Below are 24,000 nucleotides of genomic sequence, written 5' to 3' on the forward strand. Positions count from 1 at the left end.
CTGCCCTGTGTGTCTTCCTCGGGGGGCCTGACTGACAGCTGACATTCTCCCATTTATTATCAAGAAGTACAAGTTTTGATGTTATCAGAGTGGAAAAACAGCCCAAATGTCAGAGTCTGAATATTTTCCCCAGTTTCTTTAAATGACATCTTACTTTCCCACATTTATGGTGGCCAGGCCACTCGTGGCATCGCAGGAACAGGGCGGCCAGGCGCAGATACCATTGAACTTTGTTGGGGTTTTGTTCCTGCATCTTCTGCGTTAGAATTTCTGCCCTTTTCCTGGAGAGGAATTTCAAATAATTCTGTTATAAATGACTAAATCTGGGGCTGCTTAACAGAAGAGAGCCCAAGCTGACCCGTTGCTGTATTAAATTTTCATATGAAAAGAGGACTTTACACATGCAGCCAAAAGGGCAGAGCTCAGAGCTCCTGTCGGGCTCCCAGAGACAAGCATTTTCTAGCTCTGCATGCATAAAATGAGCTACGGTAGGTGTCAGTAATTAAACGATCATGTTTCAAAGTCTTGACAACAGTACAGAAGCAAGAGAACAAGACATAATTTCATTAGTCTGAGAGCTAAGTCATAATTAGGTGCCTTTCACAGAGTAAAAGTCACGGACAAAGGTACTGTTCCTGCCTGGCCAGGTCTGCAGTGCAGGGCTGAAATCCAATCTGGGATCCTAGCTTTACAGGATTCACCATGGCAGAAGACTGCAGTTAAAGTCTGGCCCGAAACAATTGGGCTTTCTTTGGAGAGGCTGAGAAAGGAAATGATATAGAAACGGCCTGAAAAAGTCAGAAACAATTGGAATAGGGTGGGCTATTGTCATAAAGAAACCTGAATTCTGCCCCTTGTCCTGGAGGCTGAGAGGGGAGGCTGCCCCTTGGAGAAGCCTGGCATGGCTAGCCTGGGCTCACGGGCCCCACTCGTGTCACAGAGTGGTGTTTATTTAAAACTAAACTGTTGGGATGGGCACTTCGTAGAATCATTAATGTGCAGTTTGATGTTCCTGTCAGTTTATTTATCTCTGTCTTTACTTCCTGGGGTATTTGCATATTTAATTGATCAATATGCTCTCGGCTCCTCTTGCACATCTGCCAAGCTGGTCCCAGCCTCTTACACCCCTCATTTCTCAAACTGACAGCTCACTGCCTGCCACCTCCTCCCAACACCCAGGAACCAGGAGTGCCTCTCAGTAGCAAGGCTGCCTGGCCCGATGGCCGGTATCCCTTCCTGCATGCCTATTAATTCTCTATCCCTGGATAACGGGTAGCCTGGGGTAAGGAGAAAACATTTTCGGTGTCTAATGTGTAGAAAGTTCTTCAGACAGATTTTCCACATGGCTACACGGTCACAGTGCGAAGAGCAACATGTGTTCCTCGTCCCCCATTCAGCATCTGTCACTGTCTCGCTCCTGCCTCCTCACTGCCTTGTATTGGAGCTGCTTATCAGCACAGTGTCAGAAACCTGCGCTGCCTTCTCTTCCTTGTTTAATCTTTTATTAAGAGCTACATTGTGGGCTTCTGATAGCAGTGTCTTCCACTTCATCATTCATAAATCGGAGGCGGCATCAATAAGGGGGCGCTCAGCAGAATCAAAAGCGGTGTGGGTAACTGCCAATGGAAACATCTTAAATTTTCTACACAATTCCCTGGCATTTCCTGATGCCAGCAGAGTGCCATGGAGCCCCGTGATGTGTGTTGGATGGTTAAGAACACAAGGAAGCTGTTCCTCCTTAGTCCTCTCCTGAAGATTGATTACACAGAAGGATGTAGAGGCAGAGGCCATCACCCTGAAACAGCTTGGGTAATTTCAAATGGGCTAAAAGAGCTACCAACCATTTGGTTAAAACATAAATAAATAAAGCATTCCCAACATGCAATGCAAGAGCGGCCGTGGTCCAGGAGGGAAAATGTAGATTTCCTGGGGGCTCCTTGGAATAGCCAGACTACACATACAGCAAGATGGGGGTGGTGGGGCTAGAAAGATGGTCTAGTTCCAAGAAGGATGAGAAGGACACAAATGTCCATGCTACACACAGCCAGCCTGGAGTCAAGAAAGTCAGGGAGGTAAGTTTCAGGAGGGAACCGGCTTCTCTCCCATGTTCTTTGGTGATTGTCTTGTTATTTCTCTCTTCTTATGATTGATGTTTTAGTCTGAGCTGTCATTAGTTAAATTAATTTCCCCTCAAAGATAGTGGAATAAGGTCCACAAAGGCAAACCTTGTGAGACTGTAAAAATAGACCATAATTTGGAGGGGATTCAGATGTGTGCCTGGCTCTTGTCATCACAGCAGAAGAACACTTTAATTTGATATGAATTCCTCAAGAGAAACTTTAAATTAACTTAGATTTAGCTGTGTTTGAGGGATAGCAATTCAAAGCAACAAAATAAAATACTATTTGCTGACTCTGGTGTTTCTATGTTCACGCTTCTGTATGTTCTTTTTTATTTTCTGCTCAGGCTAAATAAATGCCAATATTCACCTTGAAGGAGTCATCATAAAGCGTCTCCCTTGGGATATAAAAATATACTTCTCACATCTTCCATCCAAACAGTGTCAGATGAAGTTAAAAGACCTGGTAAATGTGCTAAAAAAATCTGCTTATGTGAATTATTCTTTTCCGGGGTTACTGAGCAGCCACCGCTGGAACTGTCAGGATACAGCAAGAAACGCAGGCTGGGCTGGAACTCAAGGATGGGGCAGGAGGTGAAGGTAGCAGGAGGAGGGATACAAAAGGATACTTCAGCACCAGGGAAGACCTTGGAGACATCTGGTCAGTGGAGACCTGGCCATGGTCAGAGAACGAAGGGACTAGAGCCAGCCTGTGACCCGCCCCTACCTCCAGCCCTCTGGGTCCCCTGCTTGAGACCAAAGAGTTTTTAACACTCCAGGAAGTGTCACTAAGCCCTCTGTTTCACAAACCAACACCTATACTGACTGCTGTGGTCAGGCTTGGCCTCAGAGGGCTCCTGAATTGTACCATGAGAGGGGCTCTGTGTTACTCCATGCTGGTATTACTCCTGATGGTAGACTTCTAAGCTTCCTTAATTTACAGCCACATATCACTATCACCACCATCACATCACCAACATCACTCCTGGGCAAAGTATCTGGGTTTTAAGCCACCTCCGAGTGACCTGAGGACACACCTGTGACCAGCGTCAATTTGAGGTAACAGAGCTTGCCTGGGTCCCAGTGTAAACCTGGAGGATCAGGAGCCATCAAAAGGATACATCATTGGATACATACAAAAGGCAAGTTCGGAGTCATGGGAGCAGTCAAGAGTAGGCATCATCTCAACACTCATGAGGGGCTTGGGAGCCAATGGAATCAGGCAGCAACCCAACAACTATTGAGAGGAGTTCAAGGGCAGGTTCTATGCATAATTCTTTTGGCTGTGAGTCTCTTTGTGGTACACCCTCCAGTGAGAACTGTTCTCAATTGTAGAATGCTCTTGACATCTAAATAAGTGGGTCCTTCCAGGTCAGACACTCAAGTACATCTGGAGTGTCTCTTCCAAGTGACTCTGGTCCTCTTGGCTGGGAGCAAGCCAGAAGCTGCAGACACAGGCCTGACATCTTCCCGTGACTTACCGCCACTCTGCGATGTCATAATTATGACGCCTAAATTTACCCTGTTTATTTGCAGGCTAGAGGAATGCATGATTGTTTATTTTTATTACAAATATTGATGGTAACTCACAGGCATTTACTTCATTGCCATTTCAAGTGAAATTGCCCATCATAAAATATCTCTAGAATTTTGATCCTGATTAGCGTCCTGAGCTGGTCCTGGGTGCGACCCTACCATTTGTCTTAATTTTATTTTGCTCTCCCTAACTGCACACACCACTTCAGGAATATCTGGAATTTTGTTTTAATTGTACAGCTTTCAACTCCACCACATTTCTCTTTGTGTTGAAAGCATCCCGGTGATTTATCCTCATTATTGTGTAAATAGGTTTCGGCAGTTCTCAGTAAATAAAACAAAGACTGACAGGAGGAGAAGAGGGAATTTGCTTTCCTACCAATTAGAGTAGCCTTAGGCAGTACTTTTAAGAGGAGATAAATCCTGCAAATCACTAAAATGATCCTGTCACATGCACCAAATATTAAAATCGCACAGCGGCGCCCTCCATACAGTTTGCTCTGGTTTAATGAGTTGGGGTGGTCCTCCTGGCTAGGGCTGCAGCGCACAGTTGGGGACCCCTCACTAACAGCAGAGCTTGCACCCAACTACAGCCTCCCAGCCCGTGTGGCCAGATGGAAAATCAGAACGCAGCAGCGGAATCTGCAGTTCTCAGTTAAGGAAGGCTCCTAAACTGCCCTGCTTCCTCCTGCCCCAAACCCCCTCAGCAGAGGCAACGCTCCCTGACCCTGCTTGGTATTCAGAATCAAGCATTCAAGTCTATCCTTCTAAACAACCTATTAAGTTCTTCAACCAGGGAAGTTTCCAGGAAATTGAAGGTAGGTTTACATAACCTGGTGTTGCACTGTTTCCAACAATAGCACATCTATTACTTGCCCTCATCAAAGCCTCCAACATCTCTTCCAAAGTCTTTTTGATTCACATATTTACACAGGCACCATCATCCACAGACAATCCTGCTAGGCTTCAGCCCATGGCTGAGCCATTTCCCCAGCCCGGGATGTAATTTTTGACCAATGCAGTCCACATCCTGCAGTGTGGAGGTCAGTTAACCACCATCATTGTTAGAAAATGGCCAAGCCAGAGCACCCAGCGAGGCAAAATCAGAGAGCAGGTTAGTGCTTGGAGTGAAACCACACCTCCAATGCTGGTGTGATTTGGGGGAACCATGGCCTTCCCACAGGTGGCTACAGTCTAGCACCGGATACTGGGTCTGCAGAGGCATCTGTCAGGGACCATTTATGTGAAGCTGGAACAGACAACATAGACATCTCCATGGAACCCCGAGCTATAAAAGGCCCTGGGACGAGCATTCCAACAAAGCAGGTTGGTGTTTTGGATTTCCCGATAACTACCCTCCTTCTCTCTGGCACCATTACCTGGTAATGGTGACATTTGGTGTCTTAAACAACAACTGTTAGCTTGTTGTGATATGCTTGTGAGCTCTTTATGAGAGCGTGAATTACCACTGAGGAAAGCCCCACAATCCGAGGCCCTGTCAACACTGTGCTACAACAGAACAAGACACACATGACTTCTGGACAACTAGGGCTCATGTGGGCAAGATGTCAGGCAAGGCACCACACTGGCCACAAAGCAGCATAGCACCACACACCAGCTTCAGCCCCCTAAACATGAACATAAACAAGCCGCCCAGCCTCTTGACCTCTGGAAGATCTAAGGTTCACTGATGTTCTCTACGAATTCTCCACCAAAGTCTTTTACATGCAGACTGAAAGATACTGATGAGCCACAGATGCCACAGCACAGCAGAACAGGGAGTCCGAGTTCTTAGCTTCTAACTCGAGCACCACTCCACAAGGTGGACATGTGCTCAGGTGCAGCTGCTAGTGTGAAGACCACCAATGGCTGTGGTTTCATCGTGTCTCACTGGATTTGGCCTGATACTTTATGCAAAGGTAATGCCAACTCACCATAAGGTCAGTTTCCAAAGTAATATTATTTTGTACATGCGAGCTTTCTGTAAGGCCTGTGAGCATGAAGATACCCAGAGCACTTGTTTGTGACTATTTTTCCCCATACACCTTTTCTCTCTTCTGTCTAGGATTCCATAAGCCATTGTCCTCTGAGTTAAATTCTGTGAATAAAAAAAAAAATCTACAAAGCTGGCATCTCATCTTCACAAGTCCAGACTGAACCCTACCAAGCGAGGTCAAGTTGAGCCCCGTTCCTCCCTCAGAGCACGCAGATTATAGAAATTTCTTAGACTGTTTTTAGTGTTGGTGAGACCATTTACCAGTAGCTCTTCGGAAGAATGAGAATCTACAGAGTTAGGGTGAAGCGCACATTGAGTCTGAAGAAATATATGATTTGTGTGCATGTATGTTCATGTATAAGGAGTTACATAGACATGTATGATACAGGCACATGTATATGCGCGCGCGTGTGTGTGTGTGTGTGTGTGTGTGTGTGTGTGTGTGTGTAGACACCAGAAGACAACCTCAGGTATTGTTCTTCAGGCTACATCCATCTTTTCTTAAGACAGGGTGTCTCCCTGACCTGAGACTCACCAAATAAGCTTGGCGGGTTGGCCAGGAAGCTTCAGGGACTGCCCTTAGCTGGGATTACAAATCCACATCACCACATCTAGCTTTTGATGTGGGTTCTGGGGCTCGAACTCGGATCCTCAAACTATTTGCCAGCTGAGCTAGACCCCCCCAGTCAAGAATGTGATCTCTGACCAATCCAGTCCTCACACTCAAAAGTACTCTGAAAGGCACGTACTGCCACAGAGAGCCCGAGGGCATAGGAAGGTCTCAGGAGCACAGTTTAATGAAACCCTACCTGCTACACCCACAGTGTCTGAACACATCACTGCCAGGAGTGGACTCTAATGAAGGATCAGCAAGTTGATCAGCCACTAAGCTCTCAGCTTCTGTCACACTCAAACTCTGTACACAAGGCTGCCATGATCCACACCTTAACTGAAGCCTCCCTTAGCTGGTGAAGGATACCCTAGTTCCTTTTCCCTGCTTGTGAATTCATGTCCTCCCATCTAAAATGTCCTTCCCTGACTCATCCTCAAGGGAGCACAAACCCCTCCTTTTGAAAGCCAAGGACCTCACACCCACAAGGTCTCTGACCTATTCCCAGATCAGCCAACAGTCTCTGCCAAGTCTGTCTGTCCTGTACTCTATTCAATCTTTCCCTCGCATCTTTCCAGGCACACTAAGGGAAGTAAGGGTCACAGAGCCAGAGATGGATGCGTGGAAGGACAGACAGACAAATGCAGCTGTCTGCAGCTACACTATATTTAATAAGTGCAGACCTGCTCACCCCTCCCCCAACCTCCACAGCAGCAGGACTATTTTGACCATCTTAACTCAAACTAATAGATTTCCAATAAATATTTCTTGAGTGAATAAATGAATGTAAAATTAGTTATTCCTGAAGAAATAGAAGTGGCTCCTTAAGTAGCTTCCTATATTGCAAATGCAAATTTTCATTGAGTAGAGAACAGACTACAAGTTTATAATAATGAGATGTTTCTGAAACAAAGCCAAATTCAACCATAAAATGAGGCTCCTACCTCCACGAATATGAGAGAAGCGAAAGGGGAAAAGCACGCCGTTCTGGGTGAATTCACTCCACACAAAAATAGGTTCTTTGAGTTGAGGTAACACTGGACTCCTGGTCTTACCCCATCACTTGGGGCTTCACCTTGCTTGTTATTCTTAGACTTGGGGCTGGAGACCTCAGGGAGAGTACAGTTCTGTCTTAGCTTTGATGGCATGGGGGGGGGGCGGGGGGGGGCTCCTCACACACATTGTGCAACATGGTGGCCCCGAGCCACAGGTAGCACTTGAGACATGAAAGGTGGCTAGCCCCAATGGACACTGGTTAAGAGTATCCAATACATGACAAATTGTAAAACTTGAGCAAACAAGAGAAAGCCGAAATAAAAATCTCAATAGTTTTTTTAAATGTTAGTTTCAATATTAATATAACATTTCGACCACATGAAGCTAAATTAAAATATTAGTAAAATGAAGTTCACTCGTTTCTGTTTATTTTATTAGTGCAGCTGTATCTATTACTTGCATTGATACTTAACCTCTCTGTCCACTGGCCAATGCTAGGCTAGAGAGTAGCCAGGTTGTTCCACAGGGGCAGCCCTTAACCTGGCCCCATGCAGAAGCACCATGGACGAGCCCTCACACCAGCTCACAGAATGGTGGACCCACCCCTCCTGCTGGCCTACAAGGGATCCCACACAGCTCAGTGAGAACCCAGGCGTAAGAAAGGGCAGACCCTAGACATCTCAGGGTTGTTCCCACCCATACCGAGTGCAGCAACCTCCCTCTTCAGGCTGCCTTGGTGGGTTGGACCCCTGAGGCGATATTTGTTTCATTAATGTGATGCTCAGACACTCCAACTCTGCTCCACATTCCACAGTGATTCCAAAAGTGATTTCCACAATATGATTTACATACTAGCCGAGTGTAAATTTAGAATAATTTGGCCTGAATGATCTTTACTAGAATAGATGGCCACAAGGAAAGAATGGTGAATAAAGCAGCCTTACTCAGAATCTAAGCAATTTGCTGGCAAACACAAGCAGCATTTCCCCAGATTATAATTTACACTGTATTAACTGTCAAGAGCGCTTTTGAGAAATATAGATAACAATTCAGACCCAATCGATGGGGAGTGACAGTTGATTTTAAAGCTTAATGCAAGACAAGAAAGAAATGACTGGGGCATCGGCTCTGGAAGAATAAATTTGTTTTGTATTTGATTTTTGTGTTAAATTTATTACTGCCAAGAAGAGCTCTCTTTCAATAATATTAAGAACAAGATTGTGAAATTGCAACATGTTTCGTCTCCTACAGTTTCACAGCATTTCCAATACAGAATGACGCCCCTGCTCAGTACCATGTATAGATTCCTTTAAACTGCCCGGATCCTTGTAAGCTGATGTTTCCGCCCCCACAAGGCTCTCTTTTTACTCCTATAGGGCAGCTGGAGGCTTAGTGTGAGCTGCCCAGGTGGCTCCTCTTCAAGGAGCTGTTGAATCTGTCTTGGAGCCTGGGATGGGTCCTTAGACCCCATGGGTGAGGATGAAGTCACAGTCATCCTCCCTGGGCTGAGCTACAAGCTCATTGTTGGACACCACACACAGTTCATTGTTGCTGACAGTCAAGTGGAAGTTGGGCAAAGACAAAATGTGGACCAACGTCAGACTCAAAGAAAGCAGACAGTTTGATTGAGGAGGGGGGAGGCTGGTATATCCTTGCCATAGTTACTGAAGCTTTTTCAATTCTGTCAACATGTCTAGTGTATATAATCTTGGGGTTTGATGTTCCTCTCATGCCCTACCATGAGAAACTTGACAAATACCAGGGAAACAGATTTTCCCTTCTAACCCAGCTCTATTACGCCTCCTCTTCTAGGCTGCAGCGGGGGTGCTGTGCACAGCCCTGTGCTCTCAAAAACCCACCAGCGTGGCCAGAAATGAAATGATGGGAGTTGCTACAGTTCAAACTTATCCATACCTCTCACTTATGACATGATTGATTTTCCTTCAGCATGCTCAAATACGAGATTGTCTCCTTTCTTTTTCCAGTGTGGAAACAGCTAATGTATACAGCCTTGGCCTGCCACAGAAGGGGAAGCAGTTGACATGTAGAAGAACAACTGAAATGAATACGGATGAAATTTGAAAGTGCAATTTTCCATCTGTCAATCACCTTTCAAAGGGACCCGCTAACCACCAATCGGAAGACCCTTGGCGAGGGCGTCCCCATTTGTGGTGCTCCATGAGACAGACCCTTTGGCCTCATTAATCAAGATATTAGCTGCTGATCAAAGTTTTGCACAGGTACTCTGTATCAGCTCCAGGTACTCAGGGATGTTTGATTATGTCCCTCCAGGTGCTATTGGTAATTTATATTTTTGAATGAAAACAAATGGTCTCCTCTTAACCAGAATTTGATTAGGTGGTGACAAAATCTATTTCTCCTGCTTTGGTGATGGCACACCACGGCTCCCCACCCTGACTGGCTTCAGAAGACAATGTGAGGTACCTCCTGCATCAATTATACATGGTCACCCCAACCCTTCCCAGCCACAGCACCAAGACACCTCGAAATACAGCCAATTAAAGTTTATTTAATTATTAAGGTTGAATAAATAACAGCAAAACATGTTTAAAATCTTTCAGTTTCAGTCAATCATAATAAAAAATTAATGAGACTGGATAGAGAGCCATAAAAACTGATAGACTGCGATCGTGAATTATAAATTGGTATTGATTTTTTCCTTTGCAATAACACTCTCAGGTAATCGTACGTTGTCACATGTAAAGTGCACTTTTCTGGTTGAGACTAATATTAACTATCAAATATAGATGAGACGGAGGCATTTATGACACTTCAGATTTCACAAACAAAAAGCAAAAAATACAATTTGTGGAATAACAGCAGTGCTGAACAGAGAATCCTAGGGCGTTTATGGGAGCTGGCCGGGACCCCACTGAGCCGTGAATTCATAAGACACAGTTACCTTATTCTTTTCCTGTCATTTCTCCTCTGATATGTTACCTTGTTAGTATCACTAAGAAAAACATAAATATTTTTTATTATTTGTGAGGCTCATCCTGTCTTGCTTAATAGACAGGCCACATGGAGTTAAAGCCATATTATATGACCTGGTGCAGAAGTGATCATTCAAAAACCCAAAGCACATATTTTACACTGCCTGGCTTTATTAATTCTAAGCCCCCAAGAAATAGCGGACGGATTTTCCAGCTTTCTGTTTATTGAAGTAACATGGAAACAAATAAGACATTTCCCTAGGCTAGCTCAGATAAAGTGGACAATTACTATTGGCATTCCACATGTAAATATTTAACACTTCACAGCTAGTTTGCACCTAAATACCCATTAGATGTAGCTACAAGCCTAGACACCATCTCCCAGCAGAGCGACATGGGCCGTCCTGGGCAATGGTTATCAGATTAGGGTGCACACAAATCTTGTTCTAAACAGAGCTAGGAGTCTCAAGCAGGAGAGGGGATATGCCTGAATGGGCAACTTCCTTGACTGACACAAACAGACTCCACCAAGAAAACTCAGCCAAAGCCAGTCTAGGGCCACTCCCCCTAGCCTGCTGGTTGATTACCCTTTACTGCAGCTCCTCAGTCACCTGGATCAGAGTTCCTTCATTTGGGAAGAGGCATGGGGGAGGTACCGTAGGAATGGGCAGCTATGAACACATATGCCAGCCTGAGTTTTTCTCATGGCCACCTGGCACACTCACGGCCTCGAACAAACTCCAAGATACACAAGGCTGCCATCCTTGTAGACTGGAAGCACAATGAATTACAGCCAATACATGTGACCCACAGGGCAACTCCTTGCAGATTCCAGAGCAATGCAACGGTCTCTAAGTAATCTCCTTCCATAAAGGTATATGTTTAATACATAAAATATAGCCAGAGTTAAAAACACAGCTGTTACCCACCCACTCTGATCTTACAGACAGATGGTTAAGATTTTCTTTCTAAATTAAAAGTTTCTCTGTTCCTTTGTGGGCACACGGAACTCGAAAATGAATGGGCCAGTGTTGCTTCACCTAGAGGAAACTTTTTCACCCCCTGACCTTCCCAGGACTGGGAAACACTACTGCCTGGAACCCATGTGCCTTCCCACAGATGTCCTGGTTGTTGAGACCAGACATTGGGGCTGATCCCTGTGCACTAGCCTCTGTTAGGAAGCAAATCACAGACCAGGCAGCAGCAAGATCCCAGCCTCCCACCTCGCTGCAGGAGATTCACACCGGCAGGTTGCCTTGGTTCTCCTTAGGGTGTACACACCACGGATCACTGAGAGAGCCTGTGATTGCTTCTCAGCAACCTTCTTTGCCTTTCCAGGAATGCCCCACTTTGATACCACCTCTGGATTCTGAGAAAAGGGCACAGTCCTGGGAAGACATGATGCCTAGGAGCAGAAACCCTGGGTGGGGCACATGGTTCTCATTTACCTGGCCTAGGAAGGCCCACTGAAGCAGTAACCAGCCCTAAACCTCAGCCCAAGAACTACCATGCATACTCTCAAGCCTATCCTGAAAAGCTAGACACAAGCGTGTGCCCCAGGGTACCTGGTTGCCAAATAGAGCTGGGCACACTGGGCACTCACTGACCTCCTCTCCAAGTCTGCAAACCCCTGCACCAGCTGGTGACTCTCCATGACACACCATAGGGTATCAGGAACTGTGGGTCCTACAGGACCCGAAGCGCCCACCCCTGGGCTCAGAGCCTCAGAGCCCAGCTCCCAGCCCTTCCCTCACAGCACTGACCTCTGCGCTCTGGAAACAATTACTCCTGGAAGGCCTGTCAATATCATTATTTTTACAAGAAATCAATACGCCTCACAAAGTTAATGGGGGATTCAGGCAGGGAGCATTTACCTCCTCACTGTCAGGGCTCCAGCTCTGCTCAGCGCCGATGACAGATCCGCCGGCACCAGCAGACAGTGAACAAGCACGGAGGAGCCAGCGCGGCAGGCAGGCGTGGAGGCCAGCAGCGGTATGTGCTAATGAGCCGCCCGGGGCTGGGCCACGTGGGCCATAGGGCCAGGGGCCACTTGGGCAGACACCCCAGCACTCTGCCCAAATGAGGCCTGGGTTCCCTCTGCCCAGGGAATCTGAGCCTTCAATTGCTTGACACGGTTTCGTTATGCACACACATGCAGACCTTATGAATGTTCAGCCCCCTAAGTCAGTACAGAGCCTAGCGGAAGAATGTCAACAGCCTTACTTACCTTAAACGAAAGGGGGTTGCTTCTGCCTACCCAACCCATCATACTGAGAGTGCAAAAGTAAAATGAAATGTAATCACACACATGCGTATGCACACACACACACTTATTCAAGCATATTGGCTCACAAACAGCTCAAAGATAGCTGTGCCGACAACCCTAAAGTTGAGCTCAGAAAGAACTACAGAACCCTCCTCCCAACAGCAGTCAACAGATACATACCAAATCTCAATGAAAATGTCTTCGAGCATCAACATCAGACCCTGTGTTTCCCTCACCAACCTGCAAGATTGCTCACTTCATCTCTGCTTCCTGTGGACTCTCAGCTGCCCCTAACAGACTTTTACCTATGCCTCCCCCAAGCCACAGTTCCATGACTACACTAGAAATTAAAGATACAAAGTTTTCCAAAGCATAGGACTTCAGGTTGTTGCTCTGAAAACTAACATTCCACCAAATAAATAAATAAATAAATAAATAAATAAATAAATCCTTTCCAGGCCCCTAGCCTCTCTGCTTGGCAGCAGTTCTGTCTGCAAGCTGCCCCCTGTGTGTTCATGTGGTCCAAAGGGAAGGCTTCCCAGTGTATACTTAACTGCTGCAGCTCAGCACATCCACTCCTGGGGCCTAGGGCCCAGCCAGGCTGTAGCCAAGGCTGCTACCAGAATGGATTCACCTACGCAGAGCTCAGCTGCAGACTCAGGGCCCAGAGCCAGCCGCTAACGCATCATCATCTACTGCCCACTCCTCAGGCTCCCACAGCTGCATGCTAGGTCACTCTGCAGGGCACAAAAAAGCAGGATCAAGCCAGGCAGTGGAATCTAGTGTTGCTCACACCCCTCACGGTAGTGACTGCAGAGCCCTGGTCATAAGGGCCCTCCAACTACAAGGTGAAAAAGGATGGGGCCAACCAAGACACCATGACTCCAGAGCACTAGATGAAGTCAAAGGGACATTCCCAATGCTCTAAGCAGTAAACAGCTCTGGAGAGCTATCAGGAAGGAAGCCACAAAAACCTATGTATTACAGAGCACCTTCTTAATTCCCTTGACTTACCCAGCAGGTATTCTAAATGCTCCTTTCTCTTACCTTGCCCTCCCCAGCTCTGCCTCCACGGCCTTTCCAATACTGTCTTCCTGTTCATTTCTTCTCCCACTAATATCCATTCCAACCCCCGTGAGACCTAGGACCCCCAAAGTTGGGGGTCAAGTCAGCAAGGTCATCAGAAGAAAGTGCTGGCCTCCACAGCTACTTCAACCTCCATGATGGAAAATGGAGTCCAGGGGCAGAGCTCATAGCCAGGGTCGGGAGAGATGGTTAGCAAGCTTCACGAACAAACCGTTCATGCCAAAGTTCACCGCAGCGAAGAGAGTAAATAGGATCCCATGATGGCGTGGGAAGAGACAGTGACCATACGCAGTTCCTACAACAAACGTAGGGCCATGGAACCAGAGCCTAGGAGTCCCGCACCCCACCCACAGAGATGGCGCTCGTGGTCTAGAGGGAACTGCAAACAAACAAAAATAGCTGGATTTCAAGCCGGCCTTACTAAAGAAGCAGGCCATGGCTCTTCCTGGAGTAACCCTTGGTCCAGCATGGCAGTAAACTCAGAACTCACAGGATGTGTGTCTTCCCACATGGATGGATGAATAAATAAAGGGGGCTCTGACTAGGTGTGGGGGAGGGCTGGCCTGCTGCACAGAAAGCCCCCCACATGGTACCAGGGACAGACACCGAGCATCTCAGTTTCTCTGGGTTCCCCATACCCAGTATTGTGCGCTCCACTCTTTGGCTTTAACATGGAGGGAAACGAAGGCCCTGATGGGACTGCTCCCAGCCCTGAGGAAATCTCTGAAACTCTGTCTCCCTGCTATCAACAGCATGGAATTTACACTGGTCCTTACACCACTACCAGACTCTTCACAGCTTCTCAGGGCCTTAATGCAAACCATATGCAGAGCCCCCTCCTCAGCCCAGGCTCCAGCAGCTGCCTTCTGATTGGCTCTTGCAGGATGGGAAACCAAGGTCTCAGAGGGGAAAAAACAACAAACAGATCTCTTGTCTACGAAGCAGAACTCAAAACATTGCTCATGTATTCTCAGCTTCTCTAGAAGCAGCGGGCTGTTTTTAAAAAAAAAAAAAAAAAAAAAAAAAAAATACCTGGCCCAAATTGAGCATTTGCTTGACATGATGGAAAAGCGGGTGCTGTTTTCTGTTATATTGCCCCTATTCTACATCGACAAGAATATATTTTTCCCTGTTCCCAGCTGATTTCACAGTAGTGAACTCCGTTTATGAATTATCTGACACATTTCTTGCAATTCTTCTGACAACAGTGCTCAGTGGAAATTTCAAGGCCCCTCTCTTCTGACAAGTAGAAATATCAATATTTGAATAAATTGTGGATTTTAAACTTCTCACTCTGATGCGCCACGGCGAGGAAGACTGAATTCTTCTTTTACCGGGTCTAATCCCCCTGAGCCTCAGGAAGAAATCTGTACGCAGCGTTTCATTACAAGAGAGCAGTACTGAGTGACATTTGAAACACACATCTAAGTCGCCCTGATGAAGTTTACTCCCATCCAACAACAAATGGCAGCTGGGTGCTATTCCCACTTCTTGGGCAGAGATCGGCACAGGCTTGGCGTCTGAACAAAAAGAGCCGAAATGTGGATCTGCAAATTGACAGGCCAATCTTTAAACAAATGTGTTTCTTAGTGGGGAGAACACAGCTTTGTTCGAGCTAAGCATTTTTCTTTTGCCTGACAGAAACATTCTGGGCCTGATTAGAAGGCCCTTGTTAGGGTCCGTCTCAGACACTGTGACTCCACGTTTTAACAAGCATGCAAAGAAAGCAATGCAAAGATAACAAAACATTGTCATTACCATCTCCGGTGACTCCTCGTGTGCCTTTTGGCACTTACACACATATCTTCTGGAGGCTCACACACAGTTGCAGGCCCAAATGCAGGGCCCAGCACCGGCTCTAGAGGTCTCTACATGGGACCTTGTGGGAGAGCAGCATGGAGAGGCTGAGGCGAGCATACACCCTTAATAGCCATCCCTTCTTCTCTTGGATGAATAAACATACAGTTGATTGCTGCAGCCATACATGGTCCTAAGCAATGTGATGATGGATGGTCTAGTATTTCCGAGGGAACAGCCAGCAGGGCTGCCGCCTGTAAACCTGCCCTGAGGGCCCTGATGCACGGACCTCCTGCACCCAGAGAGCTGCAGTTCCCTCAGACAGATCCTTCATAAAGACAAGTAGTATCATATAAGCCAGAGACTCCCAAGGCATGCTGGGAGTGCAGTTGTCACCTGTGAGGTAAGTGAGGCTTTGGTGGTCTATGGAAGGGGTGTTCCGAGTAGGATCAACATAGTATAGGGAACTCTGGGACTCTAGGCAGCTGTAGCTTGAAGACTCAGTCTCCTCACTTGTACAAAAGCATGAACATGGCCAACTTTCAGGGCATACAAGTTTCCTGGGCCTGTCCATGGTGGACATAACAAAACCAGGAGACATCTGTTTCTCAAATTCTATGCTCTTTTGGTATGTTGACCTTTGGACAAGCCTCACACTCATCCACCCACAACATGCCATGCCTTAAGCTCATGTCTGGTCTGCATGCATGGAAATGCCACCAGAAAATCATGGGCCCATGATTGTGGCTTCATTGTATCTATATACAGAGGGGAGGACCTGACATGAAACATTCAAGAACTCACAGCCTGTCTCAAAATTTCTTGTGGGGCTGAGAGTCCAAAGACTGACACATGGAAATCTATGCTAAGGTGAAGACTCCTGGGTCCAAATGGAAGGGCTGACTGCCTCTTGCTCCGACCCTGAAGGAGACAGAGGCACGCAGACTCATAGATACTCCATACAGCAATACCTGATTCTCTCTTGGCTGAGCAGTGTTGCTTGGCGATGTGGTGGCTTCCGGGATGATGACCCCCAGAATGGCATCCTAATGACTAGATTATGTAGAGAAGGTAAGTGAAGGCCAGTCTCCCTGTTAGCAGTCTTGCCTGCAAGGTGCTTTCTCAAAGGCTGGACCACATCACAGAACTCCATGGTGAAATCCAGAACTCAAGCACCAAAAGGCAGAAGTGGAGGAAGAAGAACAAAATCACAGCCTCCAGCCATACCCGACAAGGTTGGCACTTTCTTCTGGGGCACAAGGATAGGGTCACCCCAAAAGGAAGTCAACCTTTGCTCCTCTGAAGGCCCCAATTTGAACGAGCATCTCTTCTTCTGAACCTTGCAGGATGGACTCAGGAATTATCGCCTATCTAAGCACACATCATCCAGGGAGGCCCCTGCAGGCCTGGCCAACCCCAACCTCTGACCATAAGGTATCAGTCTCCCTAGAGCCTCCCCCACCAGAGAGGTCACATGAAGAGAGGCAGAATCCTATGATTAAGGAAGAGCCCAGAGTCACCTAGGCATCTTATCAGATCTGGGAAGGCTAGCAGTTGATTCTGGAAACACAGAAGGGCAGAGACTAAGTTGAGGACTCAGTTACTGCCTGTGAAGCCAGAATAGCATTGCAAGACTGTTGGGTGGAACTCCTAACAAAAGCTTCTGGAATGTACCCTCTGGACCATGGCTCCCTTGTTCTTCAGTCACCTGCAGAGATCAAGTGCCTTCTTTCCCCAGGTGCTCATCAACCGCCCCAAGACAGGGGAAGGACAAGAGGGACATTTGCCCAACTGCCCAACAGAGTTATGGGATATCTGTTGTGTTAAAAAGTCTACCAGAGGCACAGGAGGATGTAGGATTTAAGGGTTCAGAAACTAGGGCCTGGCAAGCAGGGAGAGCTAAAACAGATGCAGAGAAGAGAAAAAGCCTGACTGACAAAGCCACTATTACTTACAAGAAAGTATACTCACTGAGCAGTCAGAATTTAGAATGTTCACAGCCAATACCCAACACACACACACACACACACACACACACACACACACACACACGGAATAAGGGGCATGGTAACCAAGAAGAAACAAGTGGAACTGGGAAGTCAGTTGAGGAGCCCGTTTGTCCGGGTGTGACGTTCCGTGAAGTTTGTTCTAACGAGCAAAAGCCCAGACATCCATGCTGGGAGCACACGGCAGCTGAGAGTGGAAAAGCTGTGCCCACAGATGGCCGAGCATTTGGAGAGAAGCACAATATTTTATCTAAATACCCAAATACAAACACAGGATGGCCCACATACAACCACCTGAAAGTGCTGGCGGCAGCTTGCTCCATTCCCGCCTAGTCTACAAATGTCTAAAGATGAGAAGGGACCAGAAAGGATGGTAGTTTCCTCCCTCTGGGGATCTGGCACCTTCTGGGGTAAGCAGAGGCAGATGGTTGCCAGGGAAGCAGGAGAAGGGGGTTAATTCCTTATTCTACACAGTTATTTCAAATTGGTTTGGAATTGCATCTACAGAACAAGTTTTAAAAATCATCCCATTTTTCAGATGTAGAAGACAAAACTCAGGGAGAGATGAGGGGACACAGAGGAGCTTATATAAAGAAAGGAAGGGCTAGTGTGGTGCTCCTGGGGCCAGCCCAGGACAGGAGCCACAGACTGGCCCTCTCTGATTTCCATACTTAGGAAAGCCAAGGCAAAGAGCATCCTGAGGTCTGCAGCACAGACAGATTCCTAGACTGAGAGGATATTCAGTCTCCTGCACGTTCCCTCAGCTCAGGGCCAGACCCTTTCCCTGAGGCAGCCTCAGGCTCTTTATCTTTGAAGTAGGAATGCTGTTCTTCTCTCTGCCCAGTTCCTACATTCAGTAAACACTAAACACAGCACAGACACACAAAGGAAGTGCATTCAGTAAGCACTAAACACGGCAATACATAGGAAATGCATTCCCGCCCTACCTCACCCCCAGTCTACCCTGTGCATGTGAACCCAGTGCTGTATGGTTGTCAGAAACAAACTGCAGGCTGAGGCTGTGGCTCAATGATAGAGAACTTGGCTAGCAGGTGTGAGGACCTGGGTTCAATCCCCATCGCCAGAGAGTAAAGCAAGCAAACAAGCCAGAGAAGCCTTCCAACACCACATTGAAAATCTTGTGTCTCCTGCATTGTTCTAGAACTCAGGTACAGTTGTTTGATGAAGTAAAAAACATACCTGTGTTGACTCGGAGGGGCAGCAAGGGTATATATAGTAGCTTAAGCTCTCCTGGCTCAGGGGCCAGCAGGAACAGCCACATGCCAGAAGAGGCTGCACACAGAGGCACCACCCAAATCTAAGGCAAAGCCCGAGGCATGGCCACCGAGAGTCTTAACAGTGTGCTACTGGCTAACATAGAATCTCCTCCAAACACTAGATCTCATCTGGACAGAGGTCAGCACAGCTAAAGCCCTTCTGAGAGGCAAAGCAAGTATGGAGTCCAGGGGCAGGGGTTAAGGGGAGATGCCACCACAGGGAAGAATAACATCCCTGTCCAGGCAAGAATTGGGTTCTTGTGACCTCAGATCCACATCCAGGCCTGAGCTTCCAAATGGTAGCTGGGGGAAAAAATCTATATGTTCTAGAAGAAACACAGTCCTGCTCCCAATAAATAAAATTGATTTGTGAAGACACCAAGAAGAAAAACACACCTACTTTCTAACAGTTAAATGGGGGGCATACAAGAGGTGTGGAGAAGCAGAGGCAGAAAAATTTCCATGAGTTCAAGGCTAGCCTGGTCTACATAGAGAGTTCCAGGACAGTCAGAGTTACAGAGTGAGACCCTGAATGAAAAAAAAAAAAAAGAAAGAAAAGGAAGAAGAGGAGAAGGAGGTGAGGAACATGAGAAAGAAGAAGAGGTGGGGGTGGAGGAGGAAGAAGAGCACACAAACAAGGCACAGTGTGAGGGGCACAGACCTAATACACATCCCATGGTCATTTAGTTCACACAAAGACAGATGCCACTAAAGGTGCTCAGGAGGCAGGTCCCTCAGTCAAGTGTTTTTGGATCTGAGTTTGATCTCTAGAACCCACATTTAAAAGCCAGTCAGGTTGGCATGTGCTTGTATTATCAGCACAGAGATGGGCAGATCCTTCAGGCTCACTGGCCAGCTGGGCTGGCCTGCTGGGTATGCTCCAGGCCAAGGAGAGACCCTGTCTCAAAAATAATGTGGGCAGCACTTCTGAGGAACAGCACTTGAGGTTGTTCTCTGGCTTCCTCATGCACACATGCACACATACACACGTGCACATGGGTTCACACATACATACACAGGATCTGCTTCAGCATGCTCCCAGAGGGTAGTCAAATGTATATGATCTGGTGTCTATGAGAACCCCTTTAATGGGCTGGAGACCCTAGAGTGGACAGGGAATACTAGGGGGGGTTGGTGAGATAAAAATCCAAGCAACCAGCCTGGATGGACCACACGGGCAGCTCCTATGCTAACCACCTTCTATCTCCATTCCCAGCTCAAAAGAGATGAGGAGCCGTCAGAAGAGGGACAGGTACATACAGCAGAATAGACATACTTGACCTTCAAGCCCGCACTGCACCATGGGATGTGGAGACTTGGAATTGCCCCAACAGCATTCCTGAGGCCCAGGGTTCCAGCATTACATTTCAGAGACAAATTCTGGCACAAATTTCTCAAGCAACCATGTTTCAGCTTGATCAAAACTAGATCAAAAAATCTAGTTTTGGTCCAAGGGCTCTCAACTAGATTCCTACCTGCTATGTGTCCCACACGCACTTAAAGATGAAACCAGGTTAGAGGAGAAGTCAAATCTTCATAAAGCCTGAGGTCTACTCAGGCACCAAGAAAGACCTAAGAAAAAAGTCAGAGCTAAAGAAGGATCAAAAAGTCAAGTGGACCACAGCTGAAGCAGGGAGAAAGTGACCAAGTGGCCATTTCAGCTTTCTTCAGCTCAGCCACCCTTCTCTATACCACTTACCTAGGACTGACTCAGTGGGGCCTGCAGGCTCATGGAGTTGTTCATGGGTAATACGGTCAGGGTTAGAACCATCAAGGAGGAAAGCCCACATGTTGCCACATATAGGCTGACTAGCTTCTGGGACCTGACCACAGTGACCTCTTTGGGTGAGGAACACACATAAAGACCTGTTGATTTCTCATCCCTTTGGCCAGTACCATAGATACACACAGTCCTTGCTTACAGAAGGCAGTCAAGGTGACTGACTTCCATCATACCTTCCCAGGTAACAGATGTGCCAGGTACCTGCCCCTCGGAGTCAGCACACTAGAGATGTTCAAGGCAGGACACAGGACAGATAAGAGAGCAGGCATGCAAATGAAAGCATATACTAAGTTCAGGGAAGAGGAATGCCTTGTACTCCAAGAAGACGACTGAAATGCTACAGGCAGTGGGAGTCTTGTGATTTGAGACTGAGTTCTGGAAGATTCAGTATCTGAACTGAGCTCCAAAGTCACATTAAGAATTATGTAGAACAGGAAAAAGGAGATTATCAGTGAGAAAACAGCACAGGACAGCTCTGTGGAGAGATCCCTACGAGAGGGGACAAGATAGAGAGGGTTATCCCTCTGCAGCAGCCTAAGAAATATTCCAGCACCTAGGCCCTGTGTCTCAAAGGGTGGGCCACTTCTACCATGCTCCAGCTATAGGAGCCCTTGTGGAGTATCTTGGGATTGGCTTAGGGCTGACTGGACAGTGAGCGTACTCTATGGGGCAGTCCCGAGTGCTGTGACATGAGAGCCCACATGGAGTCAGACATCTGGGTGCCCAATAAATACAGCTGGACAAGCAAGAACAGAAGAGAAACCTAAAACACACCACTGAGGCCTGCAGTTATATAACCCAACGGCAAACATCTGCAGGAAGGGACCTGGCCCCACACAGGGAAACATGGTGCCGGCATGTCCAGGGGCATTAAAAGCTCCTTAAGACTCTGCAGAGATGGTGTGGATCAGATAGGACAGAATTGCAGTCAGCCATCCTGGAATGTGGCTAGTTCTATGGAGTAAGAAAAAGTAACGTGGGAGTGGGGAGCAGGCAGGCAAACGAACACAGCCCAGATTATTAACATTCAAGAACCCTGGAAGGTTGTGCTTGTAAAAACACATGACTGATGACTCCCACAGGGGAGCTGGAACCCCAAACTGCATACATGGCTTCAGAGAAGGGACATGTAAACTGTAAGGGTCTTGTTGGGCTGGCGGGTGTCCACTGACATTGTCACTACTATCTGTGTGGCAGGGGCAGCAGCCTACTGTGAAGAAATCCTTGGGCCTCCCAAAGCCTCTCCAGTCTGTTTTTTCATCTTCAAAGTGAGAAGCCTCAAGGCCCCCAGAAAGCTGCTATGAGTCAAATGTGCTCTCAGCGTGAAGGGACAGGGAGGGGACAGCTAGGAAGAAGGCTGTGTGCTGTGGGGATACAGTCAAAGGTTTCCCTTGCAAGCAAAGGGCCAAGGTACCACAGGAACAACAGCAGAAAAAACAGTGTCTTACTATCAGAAGCAAGTACCTGTGATCTCGATGGAAGGGTTCACCCTGTGCCTCTCCAGTGGGACACTGATGGGGCTAAGCTGGGCAGAGTAAGATGAGAAGATGTCCCTGGTTGCCGCTCACCAGATGTCAGCAGCAAACCCTCTCCATCATCTCAGGATCACAACCCACCCAGAAGATGTCTGGACATTACCAAATATCAGCTTGGAGACTGGGTTGGCCTGAGTTAATCACCAAGCTTCCAGCACCCACTTGGCAGAGGACACCCCATACATAGGGCCTGGCTAAGCCTGAGAAAATGGCCAAGGTCTCTACCTGTGCAAAGGGTGGCTGCTTTGCTTCCCTTCTAGAGCTCCTGCACAATTCTTTTTTATCCCAGATGTGGAGCTCTGGTGGAGGGGCCATGCATTCCAAGCACAGGCTGACTCCTTTGGCTACCAGGCTAGAGAGCATAGAGTGGCTCTGACCACAGGCCATGACACATTAAAGAGCCTGACTGTGGCTGGCCGCTTGTGGTATGGGCAGCAGCACCCTCAAACACACAAGGCTGCAAGTACCTACTGCCTGCCTTTCCAACTCCACAATGCTCTTCATCCCAAATCAGTAGCCTTGCTCCACTCCTCTCTGGCCTGGCATGGGATCTAGGCTACTGACTCACTGTGCCCTCACATACCAACAAAGGGAGGACTGGCAAGCCTGTCAGAAAACAGCTTTGGCACCAAGAGTGTGTGGTCTGAATAGATACTTTCTGAATATACTGTGCTGCATGCTCTCAACACAAGGCCACGACAGGGGTTTGGGGAAAGCTTATGCCACCCCTCCCCTGTTGGATTTCACTGCTTCTGAACATAACTGTGGGCATTCAGCTCCCTACTGCCGATATCAGACTCCTCCCTCTCCACCCAGCCATGACCCTCCATGACCTCTTTCCTTGCCAGAGGTCAGCTGACTTTTGCTCATAAACAGGTGGTGACCAAGAGGTTGGATATGGGCCCTAAGCACAGACATACAGAAGTGAGGTAATGTAGCTGTGGGGCCAGGAGCCAAGTCTGCCACACTGCTTTGTGTCCGTGTGCCATCACATCTGACCTACTCACCCAGCATTTACATCTGTGTATGAACTCAGACTTTGCAGAAAGGAAGGGGATGTCAGACACTTACACCTTGGCTCCTCCCAGGCCCTGCGGCCTCTGAAAGGTGAGGCAGAAAGACAGGAATGGACTCTGCTCTTGTCCCCATGCTAGCCACCCAGACAGAGCCAGCTGCAGTCGCAGATGACAGTAATTCTCAAGCATGCCAACTGGTGCTAGATCCTGCCAAGGGACCAGGCCCAGCACCATTCACTGTGCCTCTCACAACAGCTTGGATCCCAGTGTGAGTCCAAGTGTTCCTGAGGCACCAGGAATTGTCATATCTTACAGCCAAAGACACAAGGACCTGCATGGCAGAGGGCTGAAAAGCACCAGAGGCAGTGGGGATAGAAGAGAAAGGTGGGAGAAGTTCTTCTCTGCAGCCTGTAGACACGGAGGAGGGTCCCCAGTGGGCTTAGGCAAGATCACACTTGCCATGGGACCAGTCAGTATATAGGCCTTCCCATTTCCCTGGGGCCTGCAGGCAGCTGTCCCTACACTTTCTGGATCAGTGTCTCTATGAGCAACTAAGTGAGAAGCTGGGACATCATGGCCCAAACCTGCAGACACGGGTGAGAGGGGCTGGTCCAAGAACATCCCGTTGATAGCAACGGCAGAGAGTGGTTTTATTTTGTACAAAAGCATCGCTGGCCAGGCTTCACTCTGTGCCAGGGGCTGGTGTCACGGTGTCCACCATGCTCCCTCCATGCCAGAAGCTCGTGCCACCCTGTCCACCATGCTCCCTCCATGCCAAAACCCTGTGACATTCTGTCAACAATGTTCCCTCCATGCTAGAGGCCCATTCCACTGTGCCCAACTACACTCCACTCCCTGCCAGGGCCCGTGCCACCCTGTCCCACAGGTAGACTAGCCAGTCTATTTATCCCTATCACACAAAGGACAAGACTCAGAGATCCTGAGAATTTAACTGTCCAAATCACATAGTTAGTAACTGATGGAGCACAATCCAGGTCTTGCATCACTATAAACTTCCTGGAG

At 47.7% G+C, this 24,000-nt stretch overlaps 1 protein-coding gene across 14 annotated transcripts in view; it reads right to left on the reverse strand.

The window, feature by feature from the left end:
* Nucleotides 1-24,000, reverse strand: part of Ebf3 (EBF transcription factor 3) — a 118,741-nt gene that overhangs the window by 59,632 nt on the left and 35,109 nt on the right. The gene's annotated exons all lie outside the window — the stretch shown is intronic.

Source organism: Arvicanthis niloticus, chromosome 1 (genome assembly GCF_011762505.2).
Source record: "Arvicanthis niloticus isolate mArvNil1 chromosome 1, mArvNil1.pat.X, whole genome shotgun sequence".
NCBI lineage: Eukaryota > Metazoa > Chordata > Mammalia > Rodentia > Muridae > Arvicanthis > Arvicanthis niloticus.